A 15,918-nucleotide genomic window follows, 5' to 3' on the forward strand; every position below is an offset into this window, starting at 1 on the left:
CCATAATTCTGCGCCGTGGCGCCCCTCATGTCCTTCTGAGCTGCCGCGGAAAGACTTTCCTTTCCCAACTGGTAGGCGAAGTGCTCAAAGCCTCTAGCACCACTCACAAGACTACATCAAGTTATCATCCTGCAACCAACGGCCTGACTGAGCGGTTTCATCGTACGCTCTCTGACATGATAGCCGCCTATATTCAACCAGATCACAGAAACTGGGACACAATTTTGCCATTCGTCACCTTCGCGTATAACACCGCCGTTCAACGCACAACCGGTTACTCGCCATTCTACCTTGTTTATGGCCGTTCACCCAGTTCCTTTCTCGATGTTTCTTTCTTCTCTGCACCTGTCAGTCCATCTCGACCTTCCTGCGAAGAATATGTTTCCCGTCTCGTCCATTGTCGCCAGCGTACCCGCGTCAATAAAGCCCCTATATAAAAAAAGTAGCGCCATTCTTAGATGATGCCGATGATGATGATAAGTGGTTCTTGAGGGAAAGGGAAAGGTTGGCGCTATCTTCTGCAGCCCTTGAGGGAGCACGGCTCAGCGCCAAAGATGATGCCGCCACCGCAATCACCCCGGCGGTTCCTCCTCGCCGCCTCCTGTCGCCCCAGCCTTCTCCGCTCCCCCATTGGCCAATTCGTATCACGTGGTAGCACGCGTTGCGCTTCTGTATATTTTTTTGTTTCCAGCGCACTCCGACCGCCATTCTCGGGCCTGTGCGACGAAAGTGCTGCACGCACAAAGGGATCAAACGTGTTAGGGAGAAGAACTTCGTTGTGATGGCATGCTGCTGCGCCTTAAGTTGCCGCAACTGACAAGGTGCGGGCTAAATGCTTTTTAGGGGCGAAGCTCCTTATAGCGGCGCCCGTTCCGTCCCCGTCGTCGTAGTAGTAGTGTGTAACCAGTCTGAGAAAAATGAGAAAAAATGTGGTTGATCCCTCTTATATAGGAATCGGTATAGAACACGAAAGTGAAACGTGTCTTCACAGAAGTAGTGTAATGTTTATTGCACATTGATATATAATGTCTATTGGTGTTTTGTGGCTAAAGCGCTCTTAGGCGTTGATGCACCCACGCTGACGCCTGGTGGCACGTCTCCTCCATCACGACTACCGACGTCGATGACCATGAGCAACCGTCGTGCATATGGAAGCTGCACTACGCTGCACACGCTAGCACAACGCGAAAGACGAAGCACGTAACTGACACACTAATACAACGCGCAAGACAAAGCACGTAACTGAATCGTCACCGAGTCAAATCAGCGCGTACAGCGCGTCGTAATTGCAGCCTCCGCGATCAACTTCAGAAACATTTTCAGAGCTAATTGCGGAGGCCACGCTCCGCTGTGCTGAGTACGGTGAACGCCACTACCAACGCCACCTAGGTGGCGTTGGTAGTGCTTCTTGATGCCAGCGTCCCTTCGAATGCTGGCATCGAGGCGTCGTAGTGCTGAGACCACCGAAGCGTTCACTGTCGGTGCGCGTTAGTGTCATAATGCAGTACTTCTCTTTTCTGCTCGTAGGCGGCGGCACCGCCCCGAGCAAGAGCGCGGGTACACGGAGGAGTGTTCGATATATAAGGCGCGTCTGTGTAGCTCTCTGCAAATGCGTTTGTGGCGCAATGGGTTAAACGCTCGGCGATCTATCGTCGCGGACCGAGAGGTCGTGGGTTCGATTTCGAAATTTTGCATGTTTGTGGAACTTTTTCTTCTGGTTTCTTTCTTTGTATTATGTTCTATGACGTATTTCCGTGACGGAAATACGTCAGTGAAGTCTTGGTGGACCCCGGCATAAAACACTTTCGTGTTAAAAAAATTCTGAAGTTGTGTCCGTAGCGCGGAATCGAACCAGGGACCCCTCGCTTCCGAGCACGCGGCGTTAGCCCACTACGCCACGAAGCGGACATGGACACACGCACCACGATGGCAATAAATACCCAACATTAACGAAAGGCCGCGTTTCTAGCGCGTTTCTAACGCGTTTGTGCTAGCGCGTTACGGCCCGTGTAAGAAGCTGGGCCCGTGTAAGAAGCTGGTGTAAGACGCTGTGGCATCTCCGCCTTACCTTCAACGCGTTTCGAACGAGCTGCCGAAAGCGGTGGCAAGTCAAGTTCAAGTCGAGGAGCGTTTATGAATACGGGGGGTATACTCTCAGCAGTCATGTGATGGCGTCGGCAAACGCGGTGCACGTTCCGGCATGTGTAAATGGCTGCGTAAGACGCTGTGGCCGCTCCCCCTTACTAGAGAGTACTGCACGTTTCTAACGCGTTTGTGCTAGCGTCCCCTTAAGCGGGAGATCCGATGATTTCCTCCGGAGCTTCGCCCACTCATCATCATTCACCCCGTGGATATGCTGTGATTTTTTTTTGTTTACCATCCGGCGAGCGCAAACGCTTGCTGCACACTTGGTATTTACGCCGTCTGGCATCGTCGCGTTGCTACTTCCAAAACGGCATTATTAAGACCGGTTACTGACTGACGAAGCAAAATCGCACCTCAAACTGCTCCGCAGGGCGCGATCCAAGTTTTCCGCGGATTTCCTCTGGTAGCGCGTTAGCTGTCGTTTGCCACGGCAGGCCCGACGTACGCGGCGCCACTGTCGATATGGCGGCTCGATCTCGCTGGCCGCGCCGAGCGCGACAGCGGAACGGAGGAGCAGGGAAGCGGATGGCGCTACTTTTTATATATAGGGGCTTTTTGCGTCAACACCGCAGCCAGACAGCGGGACCGCAAGGATCATTATGACGCCTAAAATTAAATTATGGGGTTTTACGTGCCAAAACCAGTTATGATTATGAGGCACGCCGTAGTTGGGGACTCCAGAAATTTAGACCACCTGGGGTTCTTTAACGTGCACCTAAATCTAAGTGCACGGGTGTTTTCGCATTTCGCCCCCATCGAAATGCGGCCGCCGTGGCCGGGATTCGATCCCGCGACCTCGTGCTCAGCAGCCCAACACCATAGCCACTGAGCAACCACGGCGGGTTCATTATGACGCCTATCATCGTGTAGTATTCTACCAGCCTGGCGATGAAGTGCTGCTCTGGACACCAGTTCGCACTCCTGGGTTGTGCGAGAAGTTTCAGTGTCAGTATTTTGGCCCCTACACGGTCCTGGAAATGACTTCTCCAGTTAATTATCGAGTGACCCCTGTTGTTTCCTCAACTGAGCGCCGTTGCCGCTCTACCGAAGTGGTCCACGTTTCTCGCATGAGGCCTTTCACGCGGCGTTCCCTGTTCTTTAAGCAAGCGGCCAGGATGGCCGCTTTCGCGCGAGGGAAATTAGTGTGGGCATTTATTGTGCACTTCTTCATCATCTGTACATTATCATCATCATGCGTGTGCCCCTCATCTTCATCGCGCGTGCGGGCGCACCATCAGCGTGGACTGTGCCGAAGGCTGTTCATGCCGGTTGTGGACGCCGCCCTTCTTTGTCGTGTCGTCTCTCGGGCTCAATAAAGGTCTGCCCTTACTGTGACGTCACACTATATATATATATATATATATATATATATATATATATATGCATATATGTATGTATTGTAACGCACAGTTGAGTGAAGGTACTTTAATTAGCTAACGTTGGGTGAACTTGTACCCGACAAACAGCTAAGCAAGAGCCTCGCTCCAACGTACACAGTCTTCGCCAAGATTTCCACACGACTTCTTCGTGCCCCGCCTGATGATGTCTTGCTCCGATCGCACGTGCCTTGTGCGCACGTGTTGGCCGCTTCGCTGCTGCTATCTTTCGTACGTAGCAGCACATGGACAGGCGCGGGAGACGGCTGGCGCGCGAGATTTGAAGGCACCTTGTGTCATTGTCCCCCTTCCAAGAATGCATCGTCCCGATGCTTATAAAGAAGGCGGTGGTTTCTAGGCTGTCATTCGGAAAGCTTGTTGGCCAATTGTCTGTTATTGTCTGTCGTAGTAGGGTTTCATTCGGACGACATTAACGACTTCGGTGCGATGCCGCCGTCGTGAAGAGGTTACTTGATCTTCTGGAAGAACTTCGTAGTTGAAGGGGCTAAGTCGGCGAATTATCCTGTATGGGCCAAAATAACGACGAAGAAGCTTTTCAGATAGGCCGCGCATCCATACAGGAGTCCACACCCATACCCTGCCTCCAGGTGCGTACTGGACGTCTCTTCGTCGCAAGTTATATCGATTCGCATCGGTTTGCTGTTGCTGCTGAATGTGGTGTCGCGCCAGCTGCCGTGCCTCTTCAGCTCTTTCTGTGAAGTCGCTGATATCATGGTTGTTTTCCGAGGTCTCATCTACAGGTAGCATTGCATCTAAGGGTGTGGTGACGGTCCGGCCAAAAACGAGTTGGAAAGGTGTCATTCGAGTCGTCTCTTGCACTGCGGTATTGTACGCGAACGTTGCGTATGGTAGGATCTTCTTCCATGTTCGGTGCTCCATGTCCACGTATATTGATAACATATCGGTCAGCGTTCTGTTGAGTCGTTCAGTCAGTCCATTTGTCTGCGGATGATATGCGGTGGTTTTTCTGTGACTGGTGTGCGTCAGTTTCATAATGGACTGTGTTAAATGCGCAGTAAATATGGTTCCTTGGTCCGTGATCAGAACTTTAGGAGCGCCATGCCGTAGTACAATGTGCGTGACAAAAAAATTCCGCTACTTCAATGGCTGTACCCACAACAAGAGACCCTCTCGGCATATCGAGTTAGGTAGTCAGTTGCAACTACGATCCACCGCTTTCCTGACGACGATGTGGGAAAGGGGCCAAGTAAATCCATTCCCACTTTTGAATATGGAATTTCCGGAGGCTGTATGGGTTGTAGGAGACCTGCTGGCTTCAATGGTGGCATTTTACGTCTTTGGCAATCCCGGCAGGTTCTCACATAGTGTTGCACAGAATTCAACAACTTTGGCCTGTAATACTTCGCACGGATACATGCGAACGTTCTGCTCGCTCCTAAGTGTCCTGCTGATGGGTCATCATGGCACGCTTCCAATATCTCTGGGCGTAACTTTGAAGGTACGACGAGCAGAAATGTCTCAGCACTATGTTCAAAATTTCTTTTGTAGAGGGCGTTATTCCTCAGTACGAACGACGACAAGCTGCGGATAAAAGCTCGTGGAACGTCGACAGTGTGTCCTTCTAGGTGATGATCAATGAGCAGACGTAACTGCGCGCCAGAGTGCTGATGCTGCGCCATTTGCGATGATGTCACAGCTCCTAGGAACGGGCAATCCTGTTCATCTTCTGCCGGTGTAGATTTCGTGGATTCAATCGGTGCACGCGACAGGCAATCAGCATCACTGTGCTTGTGACCGGACTTGTATAAGACGGTTATATCGTATTCCTGCAGTCGCAGGCTCCATCTTGCAAGCCGTCCAGATGGGTCTTTAAGATTGGCCAGCCAGCACAACGAATGATGGTCGCTGATAGCTCGAAATGGTCTGCCATATAAGTATGGCCTGAACTTGCTAATGGCTCATATCACCGCGAGGGATTCTTTTTCTGTTGCTGAGTAGTTCACCTCAGCCTTTGAAAGAGTACGACTAGCATACGCAATCACTTGTTCCTCTCGATTCTGCCACTAAATGAGGACGGCCCCGAGGCCTAAATTGCTTGCGTCTGTGTGGATATCAGTCTCGGCTTCCTGGTCAAAATGCGCAAGAATTGGATGATTCTGAAGACGCGTTCGTAGTTCATTGAAGGCATCCTCCTGTTCACTTGACCAGATGAAAGGCATGCCTTTTGTTAGCCGCGTTAGCGGTTCGGCAATCCTTGAAAATTTTTCGCGAAGCGTCTGTAAGTAGGCGCAGAGTCCTAAGAATCGCCTAACGGCCTTTTTGTCGGTTGGTTTTGGAACATTTTCAACAGCCGCAGTCTTCTCAGGGTCTGGGCGAATGCCTTCTGAACTGACGACATGGCCAAGGAAAAGGAGCTCGTGAAAGCCGAAATGGCATTTCTGTGGTTTTATTGTCAAACCTGCTGATCTAATAGCCTTCATCACAGCCCGCAGTCGTTCTACATGCTGCTCGAAGGTAGCAGAAAAAATCACGACATCATCAAGATAAACGAGACAGGTTTGGCATTTCAGACCGGTGAGCACAGTGTCCATCATCCGCTGAAATGTTGCGGGTGCCGAACAAAGACGAAACGGAAGTACTTTGAACTCGTATAGTCCGTCTGGCGTCACAAATGCGGTCTTTTCGCGATCTCCTTCGTCCACTTCTATCTGCCAGTACCCATTTTTGAGGTCCAGGGAAGAGGAGGAGGAGGAATGAACGTTTATTGCTAGAAACAGCGAGAAAGTGTTCTTTCTTCGCCCTAGGTGGGCGGCTCTCTCAGTCCAGAAAGCCGTTGGCTAATGCCGCAGCCCGGGCCCGGTCCACCAGACTTCGCTGATCCTCCAGGCTCTGTGCCGTTAACATTGCCTCCCACGTTTCTTCGGTGGCTTGTATCGTTTCTGAGGCATCGTCTTGACTGTTTTTCTCGCGGTGTGGGCACACCAACACCATGTGTTGTAGGGTGTCTGGTACATCACAATATCTGCATAGGTATGAGAATTTAGTGGGATGCATCCGGTGCATGATAATTCCATGGACATATGTATTTGTTTGTAGTCTGCGGAGGGCGGTGGCTTCTTCCTTGCTTAATTTTGGATGTGGTAAAGGATATTCTCTTCTTTCGAGTCGGTAATGTTGCAGTATTACGGCGTAGTTGATGGGAATGTCCTCCACCCTCGTCGATTTCCGGATCCCGTGCGGCAGGAAATCCCGGCTGGTATGTTCTCGGGAGACAGCATGTGCTGCTTCGTTTCCTGCCAGGTGTTCGTGGCCTGGGGTCCATACGACGTAGGTTTCGGGTAGTTCTTGGCGTCTTGATAGCTCTTTTAGAATTTTCACGGCTGCGGCAGAGATTCGGCCTTTTTGTAAGTTTCTACATGCCGTTTGCGAGTCGCTCAAGATGACTGCGGTGTCCTTGCATGTGGCGATGCCGAGGATGATGGCCACTTCCTCCGCCGTTTCTGGATTTCTGGCCGGTATGGTGGCAGCGACTAGCTCATTCCCTTTGTTGTTGGTCACGGTAATTGCGTAGGCTCTTCTACCTGGGTATTTTGCCGCATCTGTATATCTCGTGTTGGGGTTCCTTGAGTATTTCTTGCTTAGCGCTCGAACTCTTGCTTGTCTTCTGTCTTTGTGGTGTGTTGCATGCATGTTTCGAGGTATTGGAGCGACTGAAATAGAGTCACGGAGAAGTGGTGGCAATCGGGCTTTCACGTCTGAGTCCGCTATAAAGTTTTCGCTGTATGCGAGTTTGCGAAGTACTGCTCTTCCTGTTTGAGTCAGCTTAAGGCGTTCCAGCTGGCTGGCCCTGTGCGCTTCACTCATTTCTTCCCAGGTGTTATGGAGGCCAAGTTTGAGTAGTGTCGTGGTTGAGGTCGTACTGGGAAGTCCTAGTGCGCTCTTGATTGCCTTTCTGATGACGATGTTGAGTTTTTCAATTTCAGCTTTCTTGAGGAGTAGATACGGGGTGCCATATGTTATCCGGCTTATAAGGAGTGCTTGGATAATTTGGACGGTTTCTTGCTCTTTAAGTCCTCTTCTTTGAGTGGTTATACGCCTAATGAGATGAGTTACTTGTGTTAGGGTCTTCTGAAGCTTCGGAAGTGTAGCTGCACCAGAACCATCTTTATGTAGGGTGAGGCCAAGGACGCGGAGGGAGTCAACTTGAGGTATATCGATTCCATTGAGTGTGACGTTGGGATCTGGGTCGACGTAGGCTGGTGGTCTTCCCCGGGTCCTTGCCTTGAGTATAAGTAGCTCTGATTTTTCGGGGGCGCACTGGAGACCGCATCTTGATAGGTACTGTTCTATTAGATCGATTGCCTCTTGCAGGGTAGTTTGCTGTCGGCCGGTTGTCGACGCTTTTGTCCATAACGTTATATCGTCGGCGTATATTGCATGGCTTAAACCTTCGATGTCATCGAGTTGTTGCGGGAGCTTAATCATAGCGAGGTTGAACAGCAAAGGTGAAATGACTGACCCTTGTGGAGTGCCTTTGTTGGGCATTTCGAATTTGTCGCTTCGGATGTTGCCGATGCCCACCGTAGCCGTGCGATCCTTGAGAAAGTCCTGTACGTAATGGTAGGTCCGGATTCCGCAGTTTGTGTCTTGGAGATTCTGGAGGATTGCATCATGCTTCACATTATCGAAGGCTCCTTTTACATCTATTGCTAAAATAGAGAACTTTTTGTGGCGTTCTAGGTAGTCCAAGAGGTCTTCCTTGAGCTGTAAAAGTATATCTTGGGCTGAGAGGAGCTGTCGGAAGCCAAACATTGTGTCAGGCATGAGTCCTGAGTCTTCGAGGTATGTGGTGAGGCGATCGTGAACCATGTGTTCGAGAAGCTTTCCAGCGCAGGAAGTCAGGGATATGGGCCGTAGGTTGCTGATTTGTAGTGGCTTGTTGGGTTTTGGAATCATAATGACTTCTGCGTGCTTCCATTCTGCCGGGAGCTTACCTTCTTCCCAGCAGTTATTCATGTAGTCGAGGAGCCAATTTAGGGCCTTGTCCGGGAGGTTTCGTAGGATCCTGTTGGTCACCTTGTCATTTCCTGGCGACGTGTTACGGGTCAATTTGGCAAGAGCGGCGTGAAGTTCAGGAAGCGTAAAAGGGCTGTCGAGGGTCAGGTTTGGTTCGCCTTTGTACGGTCGGGGATCCGAGACCTTGGGGGCATTGTCTCCGACAAGTTTACGCTTGAGTTCTTCCAAAATTTGTTTCTCAGTTCCTGGATGAGAGTGAATGATTTTCTTGAGGTCATGTCTTTGTTGTGTCTTGGTTTTGGTGGTAGCTAGAAGGGCTCGTAGTATATGCCAGGTCTTCTTTGTGCTGAGTGTGCCTTGAAGTTGGTCGCACAGTTTATGCCAGTTCTGACTGCTGAGTTTATCTCCATATTCTTCTGCTTGCTTTGTTATGTGAGCGATCCGTTTCTGCAGTTTGCGGTTATGTTTCATCTTTTTCACCGCCTCAGTAGGCCTCTTCTGGCATCCCAAAGATGTAGGAGATGAGAGTCTACGGCCGGTGTGTCCATTGTGAGTTGGATGACTTTAGTATGCTTCTCCGCCGTCTTGACCACTTCGGTGAGCCACTCTTCAATATTTTTGATGTTCTCTTCTATGTCATGCTCTCTAAAGGCCTTCCAGTCCGTCAGCCTTGCCGTTCCGGTTCTGCTCGGCTTCTTATGGTGCAGGATTTCTAGCTGAAGGATGTGGTGATCGCTGCCGAGATTTTCTTCCAGTCGGGTCCATTCGGCCTTGGAGATACCTATTGTAAAGGTGAGGTCGGGATTTGTATCCCTGGATACACTGTTGCCTATTCGAGTCTTTAGTTTAGGATCATTCCAGAGTGTGAGGTGATTCTGTTGTGCCGAATCGTGCACTCGCGCTCCTTTCTTGGTCGTGTGCTGGTAACCCCATGCTGTGTGGGGGGCATTAAAATCCCCCATAATTACAAGTTTATGGCCTTTAGATAGCCTTCTGGCTTCCGTGATGAACTTTACAAAGTCAGATAACGGATCCCTGGGTGGACTATATAAGCATAGGACATATAGACTTTGGTGTGTCTTCTTCTCAGGTAGCACTTCCACTAGGGTGTGTTCCACGGTTGTTCCCTGGATTGTGTGATCTTGCGTGGTGAGATTTTTCTTCGTCAGGATGGCTGTTCTCTGAGATCCGGTGTGTGTATCATATCCATGTATGCGTAGATTGGTCTGATAAGTTTCTTGGATAGCGATGATATCTGGTTGTTCCTGTTTGGTCAGTTCCTGGAGGTTTGTTCTTTTGGTTCGTATAGAGCGACAGTTCCATTGCCACAACTTCATTGGAAGTTGTGGGAATCTCTTCTCGGGATTACTCGCCATCTTGATCAATATCGGTGTTATCGCCCCAGGCCATGGATTCCGGTCTGGCAGCATTATGGAGGTCTTTACGTGCTTTCTTGCGAGCCGTGTCGGTGTTGTTGAGCAACTTTTCTACTGTGGCTTTCGTTACGTGGTTCTGCTTGGCATAGGACATGAAGTTGCTGAGGTCTTGGAGGGTAGCATGGATAGGGGCAAGCTGAGTGGTGATGTGTTGCTGTAGCTGTTGGGTTATTTCCTTTGCAAAAGTGGTCATGGCCTCCTGTATCTGCTTCCGGACCTCCATTGTTACAATTTCCTTGATTCGTTCTTCGGTAAGGGGCGGTGGCATGTTGGGCATTCCTTGAGGTTTCGAGGCTTGATTGGCGGTGTCTTGTTCTTTGCACCTTCGTAAGAGCTTGTCAATGAGGGCTTGTTGATTTTGGAGTTGTGCCCGCAGATCTCGTTCGGTTTCCGTGGGTTCTTGTGCTCGTGTGTTTCCCCCTGCAGCGTCTGCATACGTAACTCGCTTTTGTGGGTTGCGGGTACGTGATCCGGACCGTGATCTTGACCGGGTTCTTTCGTCTGCTTGACCGCCTGTTGATTTGGAGTCACTTCTAGATCTTCGTGGACTCTGTAGTGAGGTACTGCTTGATTCGGATAGTGCCGGAAAGTCGGAGTCGGAAGTTGAGTTCCATCTGCGTTGCTGCTCTTGGTTCTTGTTTTCCCAATGCAATCTGATCTTGTACGGTGGTGGATTTGGTTTGAGTTTATGGCGGCACTCCTTTCCTGCTGTCTCATGGGGTTGTTGGCAGATTCTACAGCTGGGTTGGCAGTCATGATCTTCCTGTCGATTTTCCATCCCGCATATATAGCAGAAGTTGATAAGGGGTTTCGGGCAGATATCTTGCCGGTGCCCTAGTTCCCCGCAGGCTCTGCAGTATTGCACGGATTTCCTGTATGGTTTGCAGCGGTAGTCACAGCATTTATATATGATGTTGTATGGGACGTGCGGTCCGTCGAAGTAGATGAGTGCTGTTGACGATCTTCCCAGCATGCGTGCTGCGAGAACCGTGTATCTTGCGGATACTCGTAGCCCTTGAAGTAGTTCTTCTTCGCTCGTTCCTGGCGGGATGTTGTAGATTACGCCCTTGCTGATGCCATCTGGTGTCTTGACATTTGCTTTAACTTCGTAATTGGATCCTCCAAGCTGGATGTTGGTGATCTTGAGAAGCATGTCGTACGCTATGTCTTTGTTTGGTGTACTTGCGATGATTATATTCTCGACATGTTGCACTTGAATCCGGATGTTGTCATAGAAGTCTTTTTGGGACAACTTGCTAGCTCGGCCGATGGCATGTGTCACTGCCACCAATGTCCATTTGGAGAGTTGTAATCCCGCCTTTGGTCTGTAGATGATCTTCGTGTCGTCCACTGGCAAAGGTGGAAGTCTCGGTTTCCTGTAATGTGGCATGTTTCCTGCAAAAGGTTTTGTTGCTCCGGCTTGCTGCGTTCGTTGTTGGTCTTCTTCCTCGGCTGTGGGTTTTATATGCACCTGAGTCGTCTTTCCTCTCCTCTCCCATGTGTGCCATTTTTCCTGGATGTTTATTGCCTTCCCGCTGTTCTCGTCATACGTCCACTCCGCTTCCAGTTGTTGCTGCTCTTGTATCGTCTCCACATGCATTTCAACGCTGTTATTTTCCTGATTCAGTTCCCGTGCAGTTCTTGCTGTGTCGGATGCGTCAGTCATTGATACTTGGCGGCAGCGCCGAGTCGCTCTCGAAGAGAGCGAGCGGCGGCTCACGAGCGCTCACGAGCCACGGGACACGGGTCACGCGCGTTCGGCTGGCCCCTTACTCTTGTAGGGTTAGCTCCGTTAGCGCGGCGTGAAACCTTCAAACGACAAAAAATGACGGTAATTCCACGTACCGCTCATAAACTTGATATCCTCCGGTTCCACTTCTCTTGCCGATTCCGTCGATGCCACAGTTTCGATGAATAAAAGCAGGTATCCGGAAAATTGCCGAAAAAAGCAGGAGCCCATGCGAAGTGCGCCAGCACTGCTTAGCCCCCTAGCGGGAGTCAATAGGAAAAACATTTTGCATCTCGTAGTCTATCTACAGTGTCATCAATTCTTGGAAGTGGGTAAACATCCCGCTTTGTGACGGCGTTCAGCTTCCGGTAATCGATGCAGAAGCGCAAGGTCTGGTCCTATTTCTTTACAAGTACCACAGGCGACGCCCACGGACTTGCCGACGGCTGAATTACGTCGTCTTTAAGCATTTCCTTAACTTGACTTCCGATGGCTTGTCTCTCTTTTGGCGACACTCGGTAGGTATGCTGGCAAATAGGCCTACTGATTCATCGACAATTATCCGATGTTTGGCGATAGATGTACGTCGGACCTTGGATGAAGTTGAAAAGCATTCGGCGAATTCTCTTATGAGGTTCTCTATTTGCTCCTTCTGTCCGGGTAGTATACCTGGTTCAATGTCGATTGATGCAAGGACAGAATCCACATCTTAGGAATTCGATAGTGCGATCTCGGGAATGCTTAGGTCCGTAACTTCGACGAAGTTGTTAACGCTTGCAATAACGGTTCCCTTCGCGACATGTTGCACCTCATTTCCAAAATTAGTGAGGAAAACATTGGTATATCCGCCACGTAGCTGAACAAGGCCTCTTGTCATGCAGATCCCTTTTTCGAGCAAGAGTCTGGTGTTGCTGTCTGCAATCCCTTCGTAGTCACTGAACGCGTTGCTCCTTACTGCAACAGCTACGCTGGATCTCGGAGGAATCATCACGTCGTCGTCAGCGATGCAGAGGGCATCGAATTTTTCTTCAGTGTCAAATGTTGCGAGAGCGTGCCTCGTTCAAAAGGAAACACGTGATTCCCGCAAGTTGATTACGGCACCGTTAGCCTGCAAGAAGTCCATGCCAATAATCAAGTCTCTTGAGCACTCGGAAAGCACAATAAAGCTAGCGACGTAAGTGAAGCCTCGTATTCCTATTCTAGCCGTGCACTTGTCCGTCGGGTCGATGAGGTGTCCTCCCGCAGTGCGTACTTGTGGCCCTTTTCAAGGAGTCAGCACTTTCTTCAGTTTCCTGGTAAGCTCACTACTTATTACCGAGTAATCTGCACCTGTGTCCACTAACGCATTCACTTCGTAACCGTCAACAAACACACGTAAATCGGAAGCGACGTCGCTATTACGGCACTGGTTTCTGAGTCCCTTGTCGTCGTTCGGAGTCGTCGATGGAGGTTCTTCTGTTTTCGCACCGGCAGCGGCCTTACCTCCCCAGGTCGCTGAGTCTAGTTTTCCCGACGCGGGCTTTGCGAATGGCGTCTTGGGGAGCTTGATGACGGACGGGGGCTCGGTGAACGATACCTCAAGGGGGCTGTTGATCGAGGTTGGTGTTGCTGAGAGCTGTATGGGAAGCTTTGACGAGTCGACAGGTATTCATCGATTTCGAATGGACGCTCACCATTTCGAGGGCAAGGTGCATTTACCGGAAAACCACGGAGACCTGCCTGGCGATAGGGGCACATTCGGTAGAGGTGCCCAGCTTCACCACAGTGGTAGCAAAGAGGTATTCGGTCAGGAGTGCGCCATACATCAGCCTTCCTAAATCTTCTCTCGGGTGGTGGCAGCGTGTTTCGAGGCATCGGATTGTTCATAGAGGTAGTGGCTGCGACGTCAGCACGCCCTGGAGTTCGGCGCCGCACATCGGCATATGGGACGCTCGGTTGGCGCAGTAATGGCGCTTGGGGCTGTGCACTGAGCTGTGGTTCCCGGATCACCTGTCTGACCTCTTCTCGAACCACGTCTGCCAGTAAAGAGGGTGTTGGATAGTTCTGGTCAAGCCGTAGCCTCTGAAGTTCTTCTCGCACAACTGATCGCACGAGCTCCCGTATGACTTCGACGCTGTTTCCGAAGACTGCTGGAACTGCGTCTACAGAGGTGACGTTCATATCTCGGTTGTACATCCTTGATCGCTGTTGCAATGTTTTTTCCATTGTGGTCGCCTCAGAGCGAAACTCTGCGACGGTGCGCGGCGGGCTCCGAACCAATCCTGCGAACAGTTCCTGTTTTACGGCGCGCATTAGATGGCGAAGCTTCTTGTCCTCGCTCATGTTCGGATCAGCTCGGCGGAATAGGCTGGACAAGACAAGTCTTCCACATACATGGCCACGCTTTCATTGTTGCGCTGGTTTCTTGCTTGTAGGGCAGCTTCGGCCCTCTCCCTGCGGTCCGTACTTGGGTAAGTGGCAAGCAACTCCCGTCGGAAAGCATCCCACAAACAAACGTCGCTTCGTGGTTTTCAAACCACGTTCTTGCGCTGTCCTCTAACGCGAAGTAAGCGTTTCGCAGTCTGCACTCTTCATTCCATTCGTTGAACTCCGCGACGCGCTCAAAGCGTTCCAGCCAGTCATCTGCGTCTTCAAATGTGTCCCCATGGAAACGCTCTGGTGTCATCGGTGGATTCACTACGATGTGAGTTGGCGTGACTTGTGTTGTCATCTCGGTAGCGTTTCCGTTAGCAGCTGTTGACGCTCCGATAGAATCCGGTAAAGGGAAAAACTCGGGAGGCTCACCACGGAGGCGACGACTGCTGCGTTGGTGAACAGGAGTCAGTTCGTTGGGTCCGAGTCGCCGTGCGTCCGGGCTGCTTTCTCTAAGTGGAGAAGAGCTTGAAATCATACCCCGCACCTCCACCAGAATTGTAACACACAGTTGAGTGAAGGTACTTTATTAGCTAACGTTGGGTGAACTTGTACCCGACAAACAGCTAAGCAAGAGTCTCGCTCCAACGTACACAGTCTTCGCCAAGAGTTCCACACGACTTCTTCTTCTTCGTGCACCGCCTGACGATCTCTTGCTTCGATCGCACGTGCCTTGTGTGCACGTGTTGGCCGCAACACTGTTGGCCGCTTCACGGCTGGCGCGCGAGATTTGAAGGCACCTTGTGTCAATATATATATACATATATTGTCGCGGTACAACGCCAAGAGAGGACATGTAGACGTTCTGCAAGAACAGCAGGACAACCTGTTCTAGCAAAACAGAACGGAGACAAGTCTTCTTCGTCGTCAGCCAAAAACCCACTGACCCACTAGACGTTGCCATCGTCGTTGTCGTCTGCCTATAGAGCACATGCGTCATTTGTCCCGCCCTAGTAGAGCATCGTCCCGATGCTATACCGGAAATGTCACTTGCGGTAGTGAGGGTCTCTCGCATAGTCATTCGCTCACATATGGCTTCATGCGTACAACATGCACAAGTTCAGGACGGTGCGGGCGGCGCCTCGTACAGTTGGGACTATCGGGGACGACCTCGTAGGTGACATCACTCAGTCGCCGCAATACTCGATATGGACCGAAGTATCGCCTTAACAGCTTTTCGGAGAGGCCCCGCTTCCGTATGGGTGTCCAAACCCACACTGTGTCGCCGACTTCATAAGTTACGGTTCTACGGCGAGCATCACAGCGGCCTGCGTCGTAGTCTTGCTGCTGGCAGATCCGCACGCGCGCGAGCTGCCGAGCCTCTTCGCTGCGTTGCGTAAACACATCGGCGTCTGTTTCAATGTCGTCAAATTCGTGTGGATGCATTGCATCCAGCATAGTTCGTACATTCTGGCCGTGAACAAGGGTGAACGGAGTCATGCGCGTCGTCTCTTGTTTCGCCGTGTTGAACGCAAACGTGATATACGGGAGGATGTTATCCCAATTTTATGTTCGACATCCACGTACATTGAAAGCATGTCTTCAATTATTTTGTTTAGGCGCTCTGTCAGTCCGTTGGTTTGTGGATGGTAGGCGGTCGTCTTCCGATGAGCCATTCCACTTAGCAGCAAGACATGATCGTGGAGCCGTGAGCGGTTGCTCACGGCTCCACGCCGTGAGTGCAGGCGTGAATGCGGTTCCTCTGTCGGTAATTACGACGCTTGGGGCTCCGCGTCGCAGCTGAACACTGTCAATGAAAAAGCGCGTCACCTCGGCTGCTGTGCCTTTCTGGATGGCCTTTGTTTCGGCGTAACGTGTCAGA

This window comes from Dermacentor silvarum, chromosome 2, assembly GCF_013339745.2.
Source record: "Dermacentor silvarum isolate Dsil-2018 chromosome 2, BIME_Dsil_1.4, whole genome shotgun sequence".
Taxonomy (NCBI): Eukaryota; Metazoa; Arthropoda; class Arachnida; order Ixodida; family Ixodidae; genus Dermacentor; species Dermacentor silvarum.